The sequence below is a fragment of the Mobula birostris genome, chromosome 4 (genome assembly GCF_030028105.1).
Source record: "Mobula birostris isolate sMobBir1 chromosome 4, sMobBir1.hap1, whole genome shotgun sequence".
In the NCBI taxonomy this organism is placed as follows: Eukaryota; Metazoa; Chordata; class Chondrichthyes; order Myliobatiformes; family Myliobatidae; genus Mobula; species Mobula birostris.
The window spans coordinates 163772006-163795270 of NC_092373.1; positions in this window are offsets into that span (position 1 = coordinate 163772006).

Below are 23265 nucleotides of genomic sequence, written 5' to 3' on the forward strand. Positions count from 1 at the left end.
TCCCAGCTCCGTACCGAAGAGCCTAACCAAGCCGAGTCCAAGAGCTGAGCCAAATCTAATTCAAGAGCCTCGTCCTGTGTTGGAGGTTCCTCGCCCAGCCCTGGAGATTCCTTGCCCTGCGCTGGAGAGCCCTCACCCAGCCGAGGATTATCTCGTCCAAGAACCTCATCCTGCCCAAGCCGCGTCCAAGAACCTCGTCCTGTCCAAGTCAAGGCTTTGTGTTTTCATCCAGTCCTGTAGCCACGTCCTGTCCTTGCCAAGATCCTAGTCCCGAGTCCTAGCCTAGACCCGGGTTCCGGTTCCGAGTCAAGACCCAGGTTCCGGGTCCTTATCCAGACTCTGGTTCTGAGTTCCTAGTCCAGGCTCCTTGTTCCTTGTTCCTCGTTCCACGTCCGGGTCCCGTGCTTCTAGCCCAAGTCCCAGCCCAGGCCCTGAATCCTAGTCTCGTCCAGGGCCTGTGTCAATGTGCAGCGTAGTTTCTTCCTGACTCCCCTTGCCTTCTTGCCAAACCTAGTTCTGTTCCTGGAACTGCAGTGTCTCTGTCTTGCATTTGGGTCCGCTCCCAGCGCCCCCTTGTGACGTAATGATGGACGCCACCTTTTTGAGGCATTGCTCATTGAAGATGTCTTGAATAAAATGGAGACCAGTACCCATGTTGGAGCTGATTAATTTTACAACTCTCTCCAGCTTACTTCAATTCTTTGCCATAGTTCACTGTACCAGACAGTGATGCAGCCAGTTAGAAAGCTCTCCATGGTACGTCTGTGGTTTGTAGATGCGGAAAGTGGATTCATCTGTGTACATTTTTGTTACCTTACAAAGGGGGTTTTACCTGAGTGGCCTGTATTACTGACTTCCTATCATGTGTTCAACAGGAAATTGGCTCAGACACTCTGGCTGCAAATCTCTTGAGTGAAGCCGATGCTTTCCTAGTGTCAATCGCACACCAAGTGATGTCACAGGTCATGCTCTTTTCTCGCTGCTGCCATCAAGTAGAAGGTACAAGAGCCTCTGGACGCGCACCACCAGGTTCAAGAACAATTACTACCCATCAGTCATCAGGCTCTTGAACAAAAGGGGACAACTATACTCACTTGCCCATCCATTGAGATGTTCCCACCACCAATGATCTCACTTTAAGACTCCTTGTCTTGTAATTTCATGTTCTCATTATTTATTGCTATTCATTTTTATTTGCATTTGATCTTTCATTGATCCTTTTATAGTTACTATTCTGTAGATTTGCTGAGTATGCCCATGGGAAAATGAAGCTCAGGGTTGTATGTAGTGACATATATGTACTTTGATAATAAAATGTACTTTGAACTTTGAACTTTCCTCTGATACTGGAGTTTTTACATGTGACTACCCCCAAAATCCAAAGAGCAAGTTGCACTGTGATCAATGATTTGCATTACAAATTGCATAACTCCAGTGTTGAGAGGGAATATCCTAAAATGCTTCCCAAATGAGGCCATAAAGTTTGTAAGTGGAAACAAAAATGGTATCATCATTCTGTTGTAGGTATACTACAGAGCTTCCAAAAGCAGCATACATAAAAGGCTGGAGGAACACTGTAGGCCAAGCAGTATCTATGGAGGAGTCGATGTTTTGGCCTAAGACCTTTCATCAGAACCTTCCAAAAGTCATTAGCAGAGGCAGGAACAGCTACTTAAAATAAGGATACAATAAAAATGTTAACATATTTCCCAAAATCCAATAATAAAGTAACATAGTGTACACTCCCAGAGCTCTTAGCCCTCTTAACCTCAAAACCATTGATGTAAGCAGGAGCATGCACACTGGCCCCTTCCTGAGGTCAATGACCAGCTCTTTCATTTTGCTGATATCAAGGAAGCTGTTGTCATGTTGTCATTAAGTTCCCTATCTATATTTTGTATTTTCTGCCCAAAATGAGAGGAAGGGTAGAGGAGACAGAATGATCACGATTGGTGGGGTCTGTGATCGTGTTGGATGTTTAACGCCAGCTGCAAGAAGTATAGGCACAATCTATAGAGGGGAGTGTCTTGCGGATGATGCTGTGCCCCGAAAACGTTGCTGCATTATTCTCAGTCCTTTTAATTTTGAACAGTTTTTTTTTACTTTTGTTTCAAATGAACTAGGCACAATGAATGATTCTAATCCTCCTATTAGCACACTTGGCTGAGAAAATGAAGATGTTGCACAGGTATAGTTATTCTTTCTGGGGCTGCAAAGTGACAAATCCTCTGGTGCTATCTATGTGGAGTTTGCATGTCCTCCCTGTGACTGTGAGGGATTTTCTATATGTTCCATGTTTCCTCCCAATGTGTGCATTGGTTAGTGAGTTAAAAATTGCTGTTCTAAATTGCCCCTTAGGGGTAAATGATAGAATTGGGAAGAGGCTGTTATGTGTACGTAACAGAATAGATGCAACTGGGGAATGAGAATGATGGAATTACACTGTAAAGCAGCATAAGTACCCTTGACAAGAATGTTTCAAGTGCTCATTTAAATACAGTGCTTGTTAAATGATGTGAGAGCCTCTGTCTCCATTACATACTTCCAGACTTCATCTCCCTCTGGTGTAACCTATGTCCTCAGGTCACAGCCACCTTAGCAAAAGAAAGGTTTCTCACCATTTTTATTTTTATTGAGATAGAGCGTGGAATAGGCTCTTCCGACACTTCGAGCCCTGCCACCCAGCAATCCCTGATTTAATCCGAGCCTAATTGTGGGACAATTTACAATGACCAATTAACCTACCAACCATTGTCTTTGGACTGTGGGGGAGATCTGGAGTACCTGGAGGAAGTCCATGCGGTCATGGGTAGGACATAGCAATTCTTTACAGAGAGTGGTGGGAATTGAACAGGTTGCTGGACTGTAAAGTGTGGTGCTACCACGCAACTCTTATCCACCCTATGTATTCCAATCCTAATTTTATGGACAGTACTGTGCCAAAGTCTTAGATACATATATGTCACCATGGTGCCTGAGACTTTTTGCACAGTATTGTAATTTTATGTATTGCACTGTACTGCTGCCACAAAAATAAACAATTTCCTGACATATGTGTGTGATGATAAACCTGATTCTGATATGGGTCTCTGTTGGGGACTGAGAGTGGGAAAGGGATATCATGGTTGGGAAAAGGGGAAGGGTGAGGGAAGGGAGTGGGAAGCACCAGAGACACATTCTGTAATGATCAATAAACCAATTGTTTGGAATCAAATAGCCTTGCCTGGTGTCTCAGAGCTGGGGGTGCCTGCACCTGATCCACCACCCCACCCCTGTCCCGGCACTCCTCTGCCATCTGTCCCACACCCCTCCTGCAGCATTTCACCTTCGTCATTCCCAACATACTTTTGCTCTCGTCAGATTTATAGACTCACTCTCTGCTCCATGTTGACAAATATGGTACTGTGCAAAACTCGTAGGCACCCTAGCTATATATATATATGTGCCTAAGACTTTTACACAGTACTTTACCTCCATCAGGTCCCCCGTCAGCTTCCTCCACTCTAAAGGAAATAATCTCCTCATGCTCTCCCCATGCTGAAATTCTCCATCCCAGGCAATGGTTCATACTGCACCTGTGTAACAAATTTGATTAGAGCACACTTGGGATTATTCTATGCAATTTTGGTCACCCCGTTACAGGAAGCTTTGGAATGGGTACAAAAGTGGTTTATCAAAACGTTGCCTAGATGAGAGGTTGACTGTAAAGAGAGATTGGACAAACTTAGATTGTTTATTCTAGTAGAAGTTTATAAAATTATGAGAGGCACAGATAAGGTAGACAGTCAGAATCTTTTTCCCATGGTAGAAACGTAAAGTATCAGATCACGTGAGGGGGAATGTTTAAAGATGTGTGGGGCAAATTTTTTACCAAGCAAGTGATAAATGCCTGGACCCTCCCACTAGTCAGGGATAGTGGTGGAGGAATATATGAAACTGGCTTCGAAGAGTCTTTTAGATAGACAAATGGAATAGCGGAATATGGATTAAATGCAGGCAGAAGAGATTTAATTTAATCTGGCATCATTTTTGTTCCATACATTGCAGGCCAAAGGCTATATTTCTGTGTTACATTGTTCTCTGTTCTGTGAAGTATCCTTTGCACCTTCTTCAGTTAAATCAAGTCCTTCCTATAGTGTGGCAACCATAAGTGTGCACAGTAACCCAGCTGTGGCCTCACAATTGTTTTATACATTTGTATGGTAACCTTCCTTCATTGTACATTCTCTGCTCCAGCTCACAAGGGTAAGTATTCTTGAGTTGATGGGCAGGTGAGAGAAAATAGGTGGCAACGAATTACTGGGATGGTGTAGAAATAATGAGATTGCGGTGAGCCAGTATAGACTCAAAGGGTAATATAGCCTTCTACTGTGCCATGAGAAAAAAAAATGATAGAATATAGAACAGTACAGCACAGAAACTGAACCCACACACCCCACAATTAAACTAGTAATTAAATGCCTAACTAAACTAATCCCTTCTGTCTACACAATGCCCATACCCCTCTATTCTCTGCACATAGGTATATTTTAAGGGTCTTTTAAATGCCTCTATCGTACCTGTCTCCACTACCACTCTTTGACAGCACATTGCAGGCACCCTCCACTCTCACTGTGTAAAAGAACATGGTACAAATCTTCATGAAATTGTTGTGTATTGGTTCTTACAATCTCCAGATTTTTCTATTTTTGAGAAAGGACTATTTAATATTGTAATTAGGTACAAAAAAGGACTGACAGTTCGGATGTGTAACATGAAAGAAAAGAATATAACAGCAGGTGGCCCAGAGATTGCTGAGGGTGTCCTCAGTCCCTTATCGACTTCAGACTCTCACTGCGGAAGCGCACATGCATAAACTGACTTCAAACCACTTTGGGTACCTTACTAATACCTCTTGAATATCTGTTTCAAATTTCAATACTCTCTTTCTTACTCTTAGTAATAGATTGTCTTGAAACCTAAATATAATTCAACTCCCATAACAGGCGGATGAGCAGAAATTGATCAACTAATTGAGTCTGAATTCTGACTCAAGCTCAAAAGTAAACCCTATAGGATGCACTAGTCCAGAAAGCTACATACCCTGAAACTGCACATTGACAAATAAACTGCACATTTGTAAGTTGAGAGTAACAAGAAGTATTTCATATTCATAAACTACCTCGAATAAAGTTGCATTGGATCAGAAGTCAGGAAAGTGCAGAGGAAGCCTAGAACAACATGCACTGACTTAAATTGTTGGTTGTTTGCTAATACAATTTGTACTTTGTCTAGGGAAGGACAGAATTAACCCTCTTCCCTACTCCCTTTTTATAAAGGCAGGGACATTTTCCGTGTCATTCCCATGTCCTGAATAGAGCACTTGTACTCAAAAAGTCTTATTGTTAAACCACCATTACGTTTAATGGCCCTTTCTTCTCTCAATAATGGTCACATGAAAAAATCAAAGTTAACCTTTGGGAAAAAAACCCTATATGGTCCTGTCTTTCATCTCATGTATATTTGGCAAAAATTCCAGCAATAATATCCATGAATAATCATTTAGCTTTGGTTAGCAGTTACCCTGGAGAGGGTGCAGAGAAGATTCGTCAGGATGTTGTCTGGGATGGAACATTTTAGCTGTGCAAGGAAACTGGAGAGGCTAGGTTTGTTTGCCTTGTACAAAGAGCACTGTCACAAGAAAGCAGCATCTATCATCAAGGACTCCTACTATCCAGGCCATGTTCTCTTCTCTCTATCATCGGGAAGGAGCTACAGGAAGCTCAGGACCCGCACCACCAGATCCGGGAACAGTTATTACCCCTTAACCTTCAGACCCTTGAACCAGAGGGGATAACTTCAATCAACTTCACCCACGCCAACACTGAACTGTTCCCACAACCTATGGATTCACTTTCAAGGACTCTTCATTTCATGTTCTCGATATTTATTGCTTATTTATACTTTTCTTTGTGTACTTCCACAGTTTGTTGTCTTTTGCATCTCGGTTGTTTGTCAGACTTGTTGGGTGCAGCTTTTCATTGATTCTATTGTGTTTCTATGCACAAAACAAACAAATCTCAGGGTTGTATATATACTTGGATAATAAATTTACTTTGAATTTTAATTGAGGAATAGAAAATGTCGAAGGACGTAAAACATGGATAATGTGAAACTTTGCTCTATAAGAGAAAAGATCTAAAACTCGAGATCACATGCTTGAAGTGAAGAGTAGATCTGAAGATTTTTCACACTGAGTGTGGTTGCAATAATCAATGCTTTGCTTGAGGAGGTACCAGGAACAGGTACTGTCACAACAGCTGGAGGAACACATCAGTCACCATAGCAAAGAAGGTTATGGATCATGTGTTGGTACTTAGGAATAATGTGATGGTTGATAGTCAGTATGACGTGATGGTGTGAGGGACTGATTTCTGTGGCACTATGACTATAGTTGCAGTTCTTTATGTATACATTCAGCTGATCATACAAAGATGACTAATATAACTAAACAACAATAACGAGAATGAGGAATATGTGCAATGAGAACAGGGAAAAGCAAGAAGCAGAGATGTTCCTGACAACAGAACAGCACAGTGAAGCAGGTTACCTATCTCATCCTCTCTCTTGCTCTCAAATCTCCAAATCTGGCCTGAAGCTTATGTTATAAGAACATCAGGAATAGAATTCAATATTGATCTTCTGGCTTTTCAAGCCTGCTCTTCCATTCGTTAAGATCATGGTTCAACCTCCTCAATGACATTTAACCCCTATATCTCTTGACTTCCTTAGCAACGTCTGCCTTGAATGAAATCGGTGACTGCATCTTACAATTGTATGAAGCTTTTGAGATGCAGTTTTTGGATATAGAAAAGGGGGATATTAATGGTAATATCAAAAATTCTTCAATGTCAACATGATACTTAATAGATAGAGTTTATTTTGTCAAAGTTTCACAACAGAAATTCAATGTAAGAAGTCATGAACAAAGGCAGTACAGTGCAACTCTGAGTCGGAAGTTGGTTTAGTGGAGCAAACAGGAGTAAGGATGACCACAAAACCTTTTCAATGTGCAATCCACTGGGGTTGAGCAGCATCAATGGGGGAAAGGAGTTTTCACTGCTTCAAGTCAAAACTCTGCATTGTTCTGATGGAGAATTTTGATCCAAAATTTTGTTAACTCCTTCCCTCCACAGATGCTGCTTGGTCCATTGAGTTTTTCCAGTAGATTGTTTTTTGCTCCAGATTCTAGTATCTATAGACTCTTATGTCACTTGAAACTTGTTGTACTGTAAGGAAGTTATTCAGAAAGACCCCTTTGTTCATAATGTATGTTATTCCTTTAACACTGCTTACTTTATGCTTTCTTCTGGGTTGGTGTAATATACAAATGGGCCACATTTCCATGAGCTTGTACTGGAGGGACTTTTCTCCAGTAAATAAATGGAACAGATCTCTAGTCGCCATGTAGTTGAGTGAGTGTGGCAGACAGCCACATACAAAGAGCAGTGAGAACTAAACCTGAGACAATCTGAGATTTTATCAATATTACTGGTGTCCTCTGTGAATCTATAAATATTGTTTGAGCTGTGCTGAACCACATAGTCGGGAGTGTAAAGAGAGTAGAGCAAATGGGCTAAGCAAGCACGTCTGTGCTGCTAATTGTCAGTGAGGAGATGTTATCACTGATCCGTGCTGACTGTGTTCTCCCAGTGAGGAAACTGACAATCCAGTTTCAGAAGGAGAAACAATGGACTAGGTTTTGAAGCTTGTTGATCAATACTGAGGGGATGATGGTATTGAACACCAGCCTGTTAAGAGGAACTGGGAAGGGTTCTACTTGTGATCTCTCCTGCAGTTGAGCCGAGGATAGAACATCTCCCTGCGGGCTTGTGAGAAGCAGTAGTGCAGTGGCAAACCAGCCAGGCTAGCTGCTTCATTTGTTTCTAGGGAGCAGGGCTTCTGATGACATGTTGACAATATACCTGAGTGAATTATAGGACAGATGCACTGGTACATTAAAAACTGGTAAATTGGTTTATCACCGTCACATGAACTGAGGTATAATGAGAAACCTTGTTTTACTTTCCATCCGTGCATTATCACAGGTACATTGATGTAGTACAAGAGAAAGCAATAACAATATGCAGACTCAAGTGTTCCAGTTACAGGGAAAGTGCAGTGCAAGATGACAGTAAGATACAAAGCCACAATGAGCTAGATTGTGAGGCCAATAATCGATCTCATCATACTAGATCATTCAAATATCTTATAACAGCAGAACCAAAGCTGTCCTTGAGCCTGGTGGTATATGCTTTCAAGTTTTTGTATCTCCTGTCCACTGAGAAGGGGTGAAGGGATGTGGTGGTGGGATCTTTGATATGGTTGGTCATTTTACTGTGGCAGCATGGGGTGCAGACAGAGTCCATGGATATGATTTACGCTTTGGGCCGAGATCCTTAATCAGGACTAGAAAGGAAGGGATCTCATTGAAACAATGACTGTTTATTTCTCTCCATACATGCTGCTTGGCTTGCTGGGTTCCTCCAGCAAGAAGTACTCTGAAGAGAGGATGGTACAACCGTGGCTGACAAGGGAAGTCAAAGACTGCATAAAAGTAAAAGAAGTGGCATATAATATAGCAAAAGAAGTAGGAGGGTTTGGAAGCTTCTAAAACCAACAACAGGCAACTGAAAACAGCCTAAGGAGAAAAAAGATGACAAGTAATGACATGTAAGCTGACCAATAATATAAAAGAGGATTCCAAAAGTTTTTTTTCAGATATAAGATTAAAAGGGAGGCAAGAGTTAATATCAGACCACTAGAAAATGACACTGGAGGGGTAGTAATGGGGGACAAAGAAATAGCGAATGAGCTTAATAAGTATTTTGTGCCTCTTTTCACTGTGGAAGACACTAACAGTATGTCAAAAATTCGAGTGTGTCAGAGAGAAGTGAGTGTAGTTGCTATTACTACTGTAGGAGAAGGTGCTTGGGAAGCTGTAAGGACTGAAGGTAGATAAATCATCTGGGCCAATGGATTACACTTCAAGGTTCTGAAAGAGGTAGCTGAAGAGATTATGGAGGCATCAGTAATGATTTTTTTTCAAGAATCTCTAGATTCTTGGATGGTTCCAGATGACCGAAAAATTGCAAATGTTACACCACTCTTTAGGAAAGGAAAGAGACAGAAGAAGGGAAATTATAGGCCAGTTACCCTGACTCCAGTAGCTGGGAAGATGTTGGAGGATAAGATTTCAGGGTACTTGGGGGCATATGATCAAACAGACAAGGTCAGCATGGAATTAAGGGAAAATCTTGCTTGACAAATCTGTTGGGATTTTTTGAGAGAACAACAGGCAGGATAGACAAAGGGGAGTCAATGGCTGCTGTCTGTTTGGATTTTTAGAAGGCCTTTGACAAGGGGTTGCTTAACAAGATGAGATTCCATGGTACTGCAGGAAAGATACTAGCACTGATAGAAGATTGGCTGACTGGCAAGAGACAAAGTGTGGGAATGAACAGAGCCTTTTCTGGTTGTCTGTTGGTGTTCCACAGGGGTCACTGTTTGGATCACTCCTTCTCACATTATATGTCTATGATTTGGAAAGCAGAACTGATGGCTTTGTGGCCAAGTTTCACGACATATGCTGGTGATATTAAACCTGATTCTGAAGTTTCAAGATTCAAGATTCAAAATTGTTTAATGTCATTTCCTGTGCACAAGTGAAAGGAGAATGAAATAATTGTTACTCTGGAACTGATGCAGCACAAGGAAAAAAAAGGTAAATAACACAATAAAAAGTCACACAATAAATATAAATATATAAGATAGCTTATAAACATAGATTGATTGTATGTCTATAAAGTGTCTCTAGGGTGTAGATAAGGTGACTGATGTGAAATAAACAAAGTAGTGGTGGAATTAGAGGATGGGGCTGTTGATCAGCCTTACTGCTTGGGCAAGTAACTGATTTTGAGTCTGGTGGTCCTGGCCTGGATGTTACGTACTCTCATCCCTGATGGGAGAGGGACAAGCAGTCCATGAGCAGGGTCATGAGCAGAGCCGTGGTAGGAGGGGACTCCATACCGAGAGGTACAGAAGGGGGTTTCTGTGGCAACAGGCGAGATTTAAGGATGGTGTGTTGCCTCCCTGGTGCCGGGATCCAGGATGTCACAGACTGATTGCAGGGAATCCTCAAGAGTGAAGGTGAACATCCGGAAGTGGTGATGCATGTCGGCACAAATTACGTGGGGAAGAAGAGGAAAGACATTCTACAGCGTGACTTCAGTGAACTCGGAAGAAGGCTGAAAAGCAGGACTTCCAGGGTGGTTATCTCCGGTTTGCTTCCAGTTCCTCGTGCTGGAGTGGGCAAGAACAAGGAGATAATGGATCTAAATGTGTGGCTGAGGAACTGGTGCAGGAAGCAAGGATTTACATTCTTGGACCATTGGGGTATGTTTCGGGGTAAGGATGAATTGTACAAAAGGGACGGGTTGCACTTTAATAAATGGGGCACCAGCATTCTGGGTAGTGGTGGGGGAGGGGACAAACTGGAAACATAAAGATGGAGATAAAGGGAAAGTGAGAAGAAGAAAAGTTAAAGACAGCAGAATCAACAGAGCAGAAAGCTCAAGAAGGGATCGTACAGTATGGCCAAGTGAAATAGGAATTGATATGGGAGGTGAGGGGAGTAATGAATTAAAAGTATTATATATGAATGCACGGAGTATAAGAAATAAAGTAGATGATCTTGAGGCACAGTTGGAAATCGGTAAGTATGATGTTGTGCGAAAAACAGAGACATGGCTTCAAGTGGACAGGGCCTGGGAAATGAATATTCAAGGTATACGTCGTATCGAAAGGACAGACTGATGGGCAGAGGGGGTGGGGTGGCTCTGTTGGTGAGGAATGATATTCAGTCCCTTGCGAGGGGGGATATAGAATCAGGAGACGTAGAGTCAGTATAGATAGAACTGAGAAATTCTAAAGGTAGAAGGACCCTAATGGGAGTTATCTACAGGCCCCCAAACAGTAGTCTGGATGTAGGGTGTAAGTTGAATCAAGAGTTAAAATTGGCCTGTCGCAAAGGTAGTGCTACATTTGTTATGGGGGATTTCAACATGCAGGTAGACTGGAGGAATCAGGTTGGTACTGGACCCCAAGAAAGGGAGTTTGTGGAGTCCCTCCGAGATGGATTCTCAGAACAGCTTGTACTGGAGCCTACCAGAGAGAACACAATTCTAGATTTAGTGCTGTGCAATGAACTGGATTTGATCAGGGACCTTGAGGTAAAGGAGCCATTAGGAGGTAGTGACCATAATATGCTAAGTTTTAATCTACAATTTGAGAGGGAGAAGGGAAACTCGGAAGTGTCAGTATTACAGTTGAACAAAGGGAACTATGGTGTTATGAGGGAGGAGCTGGGCAAAGTTCAATGGAACAATACCCTAGCAGGGATGACAGTGGAACAGCAATGGCAAGTGATTCTGGGAATAATGTGGAAGCTGCAGGATCAGTTCATTCCAAAGAGAAAGAAAGATCCTAAGGGGAGTAAGGGGAGGCCGTGGCAGACAAGGGAAGTAATGAACAGTATAAAAATAAAAGAGAAGAAGTATGACATAGCAAAGACAAATGGGAAGCCGGAGGATTGGGAAACTTTTAAAGAGCAACAGAAGGTAACTAAAAAGGCAATACGCAGAGAAAAAATGAGGTATGAAGGTAAACTAGCCAAGAATATAAAGGAGGATAGTAAAAGCTTCTTTAGGTATGTGCAAAGGAAAAAAATAGTTAAGACCAAAATTGGGCCCTTGAAGACAGAAACGGGTGAATTTATTATGGGGAACAAAGAAATGGCAGACAAGTTGAACAGGTACTTTGGATCTGTCTTCACTAGGGAAGACACAAACAATCTCCTAGATATAATAGTGGCCAAAGGACCTAGGGTAATAGATGAACTGGAGGAAATTTATATTAAGCAGGAAAGGGTGTTGGATAGACTGTTGGGTCTGAAGGCTGATAAGGTGTCCAGTTCTGGTCACCTCACTATAGGAAGGATGTGGAAGCATTGGAAAGGGTACAGAGGAGATTTACCAGGATGCTGCCTGGTTTAGAAAGTATGCATTATGATCAGAGATTAAGGGAGCTAGGGCTTTACTCTTTGGAGAGAAGGAGGATGAGAGGAGACATGATAGAGGTGTACAAGATAATAAGAGGAATAGATAGAGTGACAGCCAGCGCCTCTTCCCCAGGGCACCACTGCTCAATACAAGAGGACATGGCTTTAAGGTAAGGGGTGGGAAGTTCAAGGGGGATATTAGAGGAAGGTTTTTTACTCAGAGAGTGGTTGGTGCGTGGAATGCACTGCCTGAGTCAGTGGTGCAGGCAGATACACTAGTGAAGTTTAAGAGACTACTAGACAGGTATATGGAGGAATTTAAAGTGGGAGCTTATATGAGAGGCAGGGTTTGAGGGTTGGCACAACATTGTGGGCCGAAGGGCCTGTACTGTGCTGTACTATTCTATGTTCTATGTTCTATGTATAAGTCCCCGGGACCTGATGGTCTGCATCCCAGGGCACTTAAGGAGGTGGCTTTAGAAATCATGGACACATTGGTAATCATTTTCCAATGTTCTATAGATTCAGGATTAGTTCCTGTGGATTGGAGGGTGGCTAATGTTGTCCCTCTCTTCAAGAAGGGAGGAAGAGAGAAAACAGGGAATTATAGACCGGTTAGCCTGACATCAGCGGTGGGAAAGATGCTGGAGTCAATTATAAAAGATGAAATTACGACACATCCGGATAGGAGTAACAGGATCGGTTCAAGTCAGCATGGATTTACGAAGGGGAAATCGTGCTCGACTAATCTTCAGGAATTTTTTGAGGATGTAACTATGAAAATGGACAAGGGAGAGCCAGTGGATGTAGTGTACTTGGACCTTCAGAAAGCCTTTGATAAAGTCCCACATAGGAGATTAGTGGGCAAAATTAGGGCACATGGTATTGGGGGCAGAGTACTGACATGGATTGAAAATTGGCTGGCTGACAGAAAACAAAGGGTAACGATTAACGGGTCCCTTTCGGAATGGCAGGTGGTGACCAGTGGGGTACCGCAGCTGTTTGCAATATATATTGATGATTTAGATGAGGGAATTAAAAGTAACATTAGCAAATTTGCCGATGACACAAAGCTGGGTGGCAGTGTGAAATGTGAGGAGGATATTATGAGAATGCAGGGTGACTTGGACAGGCTGGGTGAGTGGACAGATGCATGGCAGATGCAGCTTAATGTGGATAAATGTGAGATTATCCACCTTGGTGGTAAGAATAGGAAGGCAGATTATTATCTAAACGGAGTCAAGTTTGGAAAAGGGGAAGCACAACGAGATCTAGGTGTTCTTGTACATCAGTCACTGAAAGCAAGCATGCAAGTACAGCAGGCTGTGAAGAAAGCTAATGGCATGCTGGCCTTCATAACAAGGGGAATTGAGTATAAGAGCAAAGAGGTCCTTCTGCAGCTGTACAGGGCCCTGGTGAGACCACACCTGGAGTACTGTGTGCAGTTTTGGTCTCCAAATTTGAGGAAGGACATTCTTGCTATTGAGGGAGTGCAGCGTAGGTTCACGAGGTTAATTTCTGGGATGGCGGGACTGTCATATGTTGAAAGGTTGGAGCGACTGGGCTTGTATACTCTGTGATTTAGAAGGCTGAGAGGGGATCTTATTGAAACATATAAGATTATTAAGGGATTGGACACACTGGAGGCAGGAAGCATGCTCCCGCTGATGGGTGAGTCCAGAACCAAAGGCCACAGTTTAAGAATAAGAGGTAGGCCATTTAGAACAGAGTTGAGAAAAAACTTTTTCACCCAGAGAGTGGTGGATATATGGAATGCTCTGCCCCAGAAGGCTGTGGAGGCCAAGTCTCTGGATGCTTTCAAGAAAGAGATGGATAGATCTCTTAAAGATAGTGGAATCGAAGGTAATGGGGATAAGGCAGGAACTGGATACTGATTGTGGATGATCAGCCATGATCACAGTGAATGGCGGTGCTGGCTCGAAGGGCCAAATGGCCTACTCCTGCACCTATTGTCTATTGTCTATTGATCCTTTATGATGTTACTGAGCCGTTCCGGCACCTTTCTGTACATATGTCCTTGATGGCAGGTGAGCTGGTGCCAATGATGCATTGGACAGTTTTGACGACCTGTTGTAGAGCTTTCCTGTCTGCTGCAGTGCAGTTTCCATCCCAAGCAGTGATGCAGCATGTTGGGATGCTCTGTACTGCGCATCTGTGTAGAATGACATGAGCATATATTTGCAAAGTCCGGCTCTCTTCAGTCTCCGCAGAAAGTAGAGTTGTTGGTGAGTTTTCTTAACTGTGTAGGATCTGTTCTGGGACCATGAGAGGTTGTGTGTGATGTGCACTCTCAGGAGTTTGAAACTGCTTGCTGTTTCCACTGCTGTGCCGCCAGTGTAAAGAGGAGTGCGAGTGGTGCAAGTTCTCCTGAAGTTGATAACCATCTCCTTTGTCTTGTTGACATTGAGGAAGAGGTTATTTGCCTGGCATCAGGCCTCAAGTTCTTCCACCTGTTCTCTGTAGGCCATCGCATTGTTGTTGGTGATGAGCCCCGGCACTGTTGTATCATTGGCAAGCTTGACGATGTGATTACTCAGGTGCTTGGACATGCTGTCATGTATGAGCAGAGTGTACAGCAGTGGGCTCAGCACACAGCTCTGGGGGGCACCCGTGTTGAGGATGATGGGGAGGACGGAGCGGTTCTGTATCCTGACTATCTGAGTTCTGTTGGTTAGAAAGTCCAAAACTGGGGAGTTCGTTCACTGAGGTCTGTGGGACAATAGCATTGAATGCCAAACTGAGATCTAGAAACATCATTTTGATGTAGTGGCCTTTTTTCTAGGTGTGTTGGGGCCAGGTGCATGACAAATGCTGCGACATCTGTAGTAGAATGGATGAGTTTGCAGTTGATACAAAGATAGCTGGAGTGACAGGTAGTGTTGAGGACGCAGGAGGATACAGAATGACTTAGATAGAGTGAGAGAATGAGTAAAGAGGTGATAGATGGAATATAGCGTAGGGAAGTGTATTGTCATGCACTTTGGTAGATTGAATAAAAGTGTAGACTATTTTCTAAACGGGGAGAAAGTTCAAATATCAGAGAAGCAAAGGGACTTGGGAGTCTTCGCGCAGGATTCCCTAAATGATAACTTGCAGATCGAGTCGGTGGGGAGGAAGGCGGAAGGCAAGTGCAATGTAAACATTCATTTCAGAAGGAATGAAATATAAAAACAAGGACGTAATGATGAGGCTTTATAAGGCACTGGTCAGACCGCACTTGGGCTATTGTGAGTAGGTTTGGGTCCTTCTCTACGTGCTGGCATTGGAGGAGGTCCAAAGGAGGTTCACGAGAATGGTTCTGGGAATCGAAGGGTGAACATATGAGGGGAGTATTCATTGGCTCTGGGCTTGTACTCACTGGAATTCAGAAGAATGAGGAGGGATCGCATTGAAACATTGAATATTGAAAGGTCTCGACAGAATGGATGTAAAGAGGCTGTTTCCTGTACTGAGGGAGTCTGTTGTTGTTCGTCCATCGTTGTCGTCGATGAAGACCTCGACACCATTAGTCACTTTGAGACTGGATGTGGTGTGCCCGAAGATGACTGGTTAGGCTAATTCGAATGTTCTGGCACATGTTGGGCAGACATGTGTAGGCACTGCAGTTGTTGCGCTGGTGGCTCTGGACTTGCGCAGCTCGCGCTTATGTTCTGCTTCAGCAACGCGCCTTGCTTCGTAAGCTTGACAGCCCTTGTGGATGAGGCCGCGTCAGGTAGGGCGGTTTTGTGCCAGCGTTTCCCAGGAGGTCGTGTCTATGTCAAGCGACTTCAGGGAGGCCTTTAGTGTGTCTTTGCAATGTTTCTTCTGCCCTCCATGTGAGCGTCTTCCAGCAGAGAGTTTCTCAAAAAGGAGCTGCTTGGGTACGCGCTCGCCCGGCATACAGATGACATGACCTGCCCACCGGGTCTGTGCTCTCATCAGCAGTGTGTGGACTGATGGTAGACTTGCTCTAGAGAGAACTGCAGTGTCTGGTACTTTGTCTTGCCATCTGATGCCTAATATTCTGCGAAGACAAGTCATGTGGATATGGTTGGGCTGTCTTGCATGCCTTCGATACACAGCCCACGTTTCACAGGCATACAGGAGGGTAGTGAGTGCCACGGCTCTGTAGACCTTCAGTTTTGTTGCTGGACTGATTCCTCGATGTTCCCATACAGTGGAGCGCAGTCTACCAAAAGCAGAACTTGCCGTTGCTATTCTGCAGTTAACTTCAGTATCAATGGTCACTGCTCAGGAGAGGTTGTTGCCAAGGTAAGTAAACTGGTCCACTGCCTGTAGTTTCTGTCCTTTGACTGTGATTTTGGGTTCTGTGTACGGTGCACGAGGGGCAGGCTGGTGCATAAGTTCGGTCTTTTTTGATGTTGATGGTAAGTCCAAAGTTGTCACAAGCCGTGGAGAATTTGTCCATATTGACCTGCATCTCTGGCTCCGAGCCAGCATACAGGGCGCAGTCATTGGCAAAGAGGAAGTCTCTCAGAACAGTCTCCATTACTTTGGTAATACCTTGAAGTCTGCTCAGGTTGAAGAGCTTCCCATCCACTCTATACTTGAGGCTGATTCCAGCATCACTGTCCTGGAAGACATCATTCAGCATGGCAGTAAACATCATGCTGAACAGTGTGGGTGCGAGCACACAGCCCTGTTTGACACCATTGGTGACTGGGAATGCCTCAGAGGATTCCCCACTGTCCAGCACTCTGGCCATCATGCCATCATGGAACTGGCGTAACATCTGGATGAATTTGGCAGGGCAGCTGAACTTTGACATGATCCTCCATAGGCCTTGTCGACAGACAGTGTCGAAGGCTTTTGTGAGGTCAACAGAAGTTGTGTAGAGTCCGCGATTCTGCTCCTGACACTTCCCTGAAGTTGGCGCGCAGCAAAGATCATGTCAATAGTCCCACGGCCTTTGCGAAAGCCACACCGTGACTCTGGCAGCAGGCTCAGCTCCAGATGAGTGACTAGACGATTTAGCAGGACTCTTGCAAGGGTTTTTCCTGTGATGGAGAGCAGCGAGATTCCTCGGTGGTTGTCACATACTTGTCGATTGCCCTTCCTGTTGTAGAGGTGTACAACGGATGCATCTTTAAGTTCCTGAGGAATGGATCCTTGCTTCCAGAAAGACTGGAGCAACTCGGTGAGCTTCTCTATAAGTACAGGACCACCGGCTTGGTAGATCTCTGCAGGTATGGCGTCTGCCCCTGGGGCTTTGCCACTGGATAGCTAGCTGACAGCTTTCCTGACTTCGGCTACTACTGGTGGGTCATCCATGGCGCTGTTGATGTCGACCTGGGGAATCCTGTCTATCGCCTCATCGTTAATAGATGACGGTCGGTTGAGGACGGCTTCAAAGTTTTCAGCCCATCTCTGCAGGATCTGAGCCTTCCCTGTAATGAGAGTTGTACCATATACTCAGGAGGGGGGAACTCCCGAGAGTCTGAGGTCCGTAGAGAGTGTTGAGGGCTTCGTAGAATTGTTTCAAGTCGTTTCTGTCAGTGTATCGCTGTATTTCATCTGCCTTGGCGCTCAGCCAGGCAACTTGCATTTTACGCAGTTTATTCTGGACTGTCTGGACTGTCCTGGCCACATTGATTCTTTCCATAGCTTTGCTTCTTTGTGGTCCCCTCTTGAGTCTGATGTGGAACATCATTTTGGAGACAATGAGCCTGTGATCTGTCCAGCAGTCAGCACCACACATGGCCTTGGTCACTCTGACATCCTGCTTGTCTTTTCTCCAGACAATGACATAGTCGATAAGTCGCTAATGCTTAGAGAGGGGGCACATCCAGGAGGTTTTTTTTACGGGTAGGTAGGTGGAAAGTTGTGTTGGTGATGAGGAGGTCATGTGCTGCACAGGTCATCAGTAAGAGTAGGCCGTTACTGTTACATTTGCCCACTCCATGGCTCCCAACAACTCCCTGCCAGGCTGCAGAGTCACGCCCTACTCTTGCATTGAAGTCGCCGAGCAAGATCAGCTTGTCGGTGCTGCTCACTGCTGATAGTATGGCATCTAGTTCTTCACAGAACCTGTCTTTTGTCACATCTGGGTTGGTCATTGTGGGGGCATAGGCGCTGATCAGGGTGGCTTGACATATGTTCTGTAGTGGAAGCTGTAGTGTAATGAGCCGGTCGTTCACACCCTTGGGGAGACTGGCAAGTTTCCGAACAAGGTGACTCCTGATCGCGAATCCAACTCCAGCATCACGACGCTCATCGCTGCCGCGACCGCTCCAGTAAGAAGTATATCTGCCTCCAGTTTCAGTCAGCTGACCTACGTTGGCAAGACAAGTCTAACTCAGGGCTGCTAAGTCAATGTTGTATCTTGCAAGCTGTCTGGCAACTAAGGCTGTTCTTCTCTCTGGTCTGTTTGCTGTAGGGTGTCCAATAGCGTGCGCACATTCCAAGTTTTGTTGTGTTTGTTCGACCGCCAAGATAGGATCCCCGCCAGCCGCAGTAAACTGGCCAGGGTGTAATGAACTAGGCAATGTTTGGGGCACCTTTTCTAGTCCCTTCCTCATACTACGGAGGTGAGCAGTGCGTTCCTATAGAGTGCTGCTCAGTCGCCCAGGTAGATGCTGAGTTTCACTGCTGCTTCGGTCAGCGAAAAGCGACCATTAGACCTGATCCGCCTGTGTGCAGGTCCGTGACTACAGCTCCCAGTGTATCCACACCTGCTGCTTCGTCACTCGCCCATCGCCACAGGACTTCAAGGGTTAGAGGCTGATGATGATGGTGCCGAGACTAACACTTGATTTGGATTTAAGTGAGGAAGAGTTGAGCAGCATCAGCCTCACTCTCTCTTCCCAATTCCCATCTGGATCCAGTGGCAAGACAAGAGTCGAGACGGCTGGAGATGGGACTAGGTGCAGTGGATGACCAGGATGTCTTCTGTGTCTTGTCGCGCTGTACGTGTTCCACGACGCTTGCAGAGATCGCCTTCTTGACCGTTTGTCCTTCCATTGGTTTCGTGTGCTCAATCCGCTGTAGTCTGTCTTCACATACTGGGATAGACAGCTCACTATCTCACCGACGGTTTGAGACCCATTGGCTACCCTCACTTGGCTTAGCCGGCTTGTCGAAGCCATTGCCCGGAGTGTGGCCGCTGTCGAATGCAAAGAGCTACGAGGAGCCACAGGTGACAGCAGAGTGCCAGGTGGGGGCCAAAGGTGGACTAACCGCCTTGAAAAGGACGCAACATTTTCCCCCACCAGAGGGAGTCTAGGACCAGAGGGGCACAGCCTCAGAATAGAGGGACATCCATTTAGAACAGAGCTGAGGAGGAATTTCTACTGTAAAAGTGTCTTCTATTCTGGATACTCCCATAGGACATTTCCTCCATATGCATCTTGCAAAGATCCCTCACAATCTCATGTTAATCAAACCCTGCAAAGCCTCTTCCAAACTCCAAAGGATACAGTTCTAGCCTATCCAATATCTCATATTACTGAACCAAAATTCTCCCTTCCTTTGTATTCAGTTCTCCCAACCAGTAATGACTCAAGTCAGTTACTCAGCAAGACCAAGGAAATGATGGTAGACTTCAGGAGAGGGAAACCAGCGGTCCATGAGCTAGTGCTCATTGGGGGATTGGCAACTTTATATTTCTGTGTGTCACTAACTCAGAGGACCTGTCCTGGACACATCATAAAAATGTAATTGTAAAGAAAGCACGAAAGCGCCTCTACTTCCTTAGCAGTCTGCAGAGATTCGGCATGATATCAAGGACCTTGACAAACTTCTGTAGATGTGTGGTGCAAAGTGTGTTGCCTGGCTGCATTATGGCCTGGTATGGGAACACCAATGCCTTTGAGCGCATTACATCACAGGTAAAGCCCTCCCAACCATTGAGCACATCGACATGAAACGTTCCCGTAGAAAAGCAGCATCCATCATCAAAGATCCTCACTACCCAGGCCATGCTCTTTTCTCACTGCTGCCATCAGGTAGAAGATGCAAGAGCCTCAGGCCTCACACCACCAGGTTCAAGAGCAGTTACTACCCCTCAACCATCAGGCTCTTGAACAAAAGAGGATAACTACACTCATTCTATTACTGGTGTTCCCACAACCAATAATCTCACTTTAAGGACTATTTATCTTGTTATTTCATGCTCTTGTTATTTATTGCTATTTACTTATATTTTCATTTGCACAGTTTGTTATTCATTGATCCTGTTTACAGTTACTGTCCTATAGATTTGGAGGTATGCCTGCAAGAAAAAAGAATCTCAGGATAATATGTGGTAGCATGTATGTACTCTGATAATAAAATTTACTCTGAACTTTTGAAAACCTTCTGTTAGTTTACCTCCTTACCTTTTCAACTGGCATATAAGGTTTGTGTTAACCATATACTTGGACACATGGATCCCTTTGAATCTCTCAGCTCTTCTGTCTCTGTCCATTTAGAGAATGTTTCTTTTCCTTGCCAACCCGTTATATTGGACATGCAGTAGTTGCAGGTGGAATAAAATTCTAGACAAATAGTCGTGCCCTTAGTTCTGAAAAACTGGTAAAACTGAAGTAAAAATCCCACAGTTCTTGGTTTTTTCATGACTCATAAAGCATATAAGCATGTTATTTGGCCCAATTCACCCATGTGGAGCAAAATGCTCATCCAGCTAGTCCTATTTGACTGTATTTGGCTTATATTCCTCTAAATCAGGGGTTCCCAACTAGGGTTCCATGGACTCCTTGGTTAATGGTACGGGACTCTGGCATAAAAAAGGTTGGGAACCCCTGCTCTAAACCTTTCCTATCTGTGTACCAATTCAGACATCTTTTCACATTTCTTGTGAGACTTGGAGAATAAATCAGGTTCCTTACCTATTGTTTTCTGGGCTTGCTACTCCTTGGTGTCAGGATTAACGGGCTTCCAAAGTTAACTGGATACCAACGTCATGGCACAAAATAACAATGGTGTGAACAAATGCAATGGTCTGAATATTAGTGACAATCCTGAAAGTCAATGGTCAAAATCGGCTGCTAGAATTATAGAATCATGGAAATTTAGCACGGAAATTTAACCCTGAAGGAAGGTACTTGGCTAATTGTATACATTCTAGCCAAATATTGAGCCATTTGGATTACATACATTTCTCATTTCTTGGCCAATGCCCTTTATTTTATGGCTTTTCATGTGATGATCTAACTACTTTGTTTGTTGATCGTATTCTGATGTGCTTCCAGCATAGAAATTCATCTCACTAGGTCTCTGTTTCCTCCATCTACCCACCAACCTATTCCCCTGTTTCTTTCCCATTTGTGTGCTTAACCTATTTTCACTTTTGGTGTACTGTATCTAAGGTGTTTGTTTCAACAATTTTCTGGGAGTGAATTCATATTCTAATCACTCAGATTTAAAAACGTGCATTATGCTTTTATTGTGCTATACTGCTATGCAAAACATTTCCTATTTTCATCAGTGGAGTTACAGGAAGGAATTGGGGAGGGCAATTAAAATGGGGCTTTAATGTATCTGAGAGGAATGGAAATGAGATTGTATTTCTAAATAGACTGCAGTTCTCATTGAAATGCCCAACAGAAGCAGCTGTTATGTTACACAGGTTAAGCAGATCTTGTTCAAGCTGTGTGAAAGTTGGCTACTTTTAGTTTCATGACAGCACAATTGAATATTTGTTGAGCCTTTTGCAATAATAGATCCATTGATCCTTTTGTTACTAAGATTGAGACTTGCTAAACACAACTGGGAGAGAACCTGTATTACATTTCTGCACTCCTGAAATCATTTATTCATGAGTATCAGTAATTTTAATGTTAAAATGTGCTTTTTAAGTCAAAGCTTCGATGGGATTAGTTTCCCTGGATGGCCCCCGGTATGTAGATCAGGTAGAAGGCAGTTCACATGCCAATCAGAAGTTGTACTCTGTAGGGACAAAGCAATAACTTATTTATTAGTCTATCAGTGTAAACAGAAAAAAAATCCATTGTGTTGGAGAAGTTCTGATCTTCTTTCGATCCTTAAAGCAGGGTTTTAGAAAAGGGGCATAGTGACCAAAAGAGAGTTAGGCCTTGAGGAAACAAGTTACTGTGCAGGAGTCCATCAACAGTAGATGCAAAAGAGCGAGACTGCAGACGGGGGAGGTTCTGTTTCGAAATGTAAGAAGGAATGTTGAGAGTTATTCCATGTAAATGAAGTCAGGTAATTTAGTTGATTTGGAATTGCAGTGTAGTTTCATTATTTCCATGGGACTCCACAGAATTTCAATTAAAAAGAGCAAATCTGATCATGACTATTGCTATGCTATTGTTGTAGTTTAATCGAGAATAAGTCATAGATTTCAGTTTATTTAACATTGTTTCTGTCTACCTTGTTGAATTTGAGAAATACAGTTCATGTGTAAAAATCCCATCCCGATGACATCAGGTTTCATTGCCACATTCTTGGCCCTGCTCATATCAAGGTATATAAAGTGTTCAGGCATCTTACGATTGTGAACTTTATGGTAGTTGACAAAGGAAATTATTTATTGTAGATTCAAATTCACATCAAGTTCCAAATTTTTTTTACCAAGTAATCTCTGTTAGAGAAGTTTTATAGATTTTATGTTCAGGCAGGGCTATCTTGGGGCTTGTTTGTGATGTTTAGCTGTAATCAAGCACTTGCTCACCCTCGCTATTCAGATCCAGAGGTGGAATTATCTACCCTGCTCATTGAGTATATTAAAGACAGAAATCATTGATTATTAGATACTAAGGGAATCAGGAGTTAGTGCAAGAAAAAGTCACTGAGGTAAAATATTAGCAATGATCATATTGCATGGCAGACTTGCCATGACGGCTCAAACACCCTAGGGCCTCCACTGCTTTGTGTTCTCATGATGCACACCCAAAGAAGAAGACAAATGTACAATATATCAAGAAGATTCTTAGAAAGGATCACCAACAAGGAGTCCAGAAGTTGAAAAAATATATAAAATGTCAGTTTATTACTGCCTTCAGTAACATACTGGGATGTTTGTATCATACTGCCATCTCGTGGTCATTCAGTAACTACAATTACACAAGACTATAGATAAGATAGAAGTAGGAAAGTTGTTTCCGTTCGTAGGTGAGACTACAACTAGGGGACATTGCCTCAAGATTCAGGGGAGAAGATTTAGGATGGAGAAGAGGAGAAACTGTTTT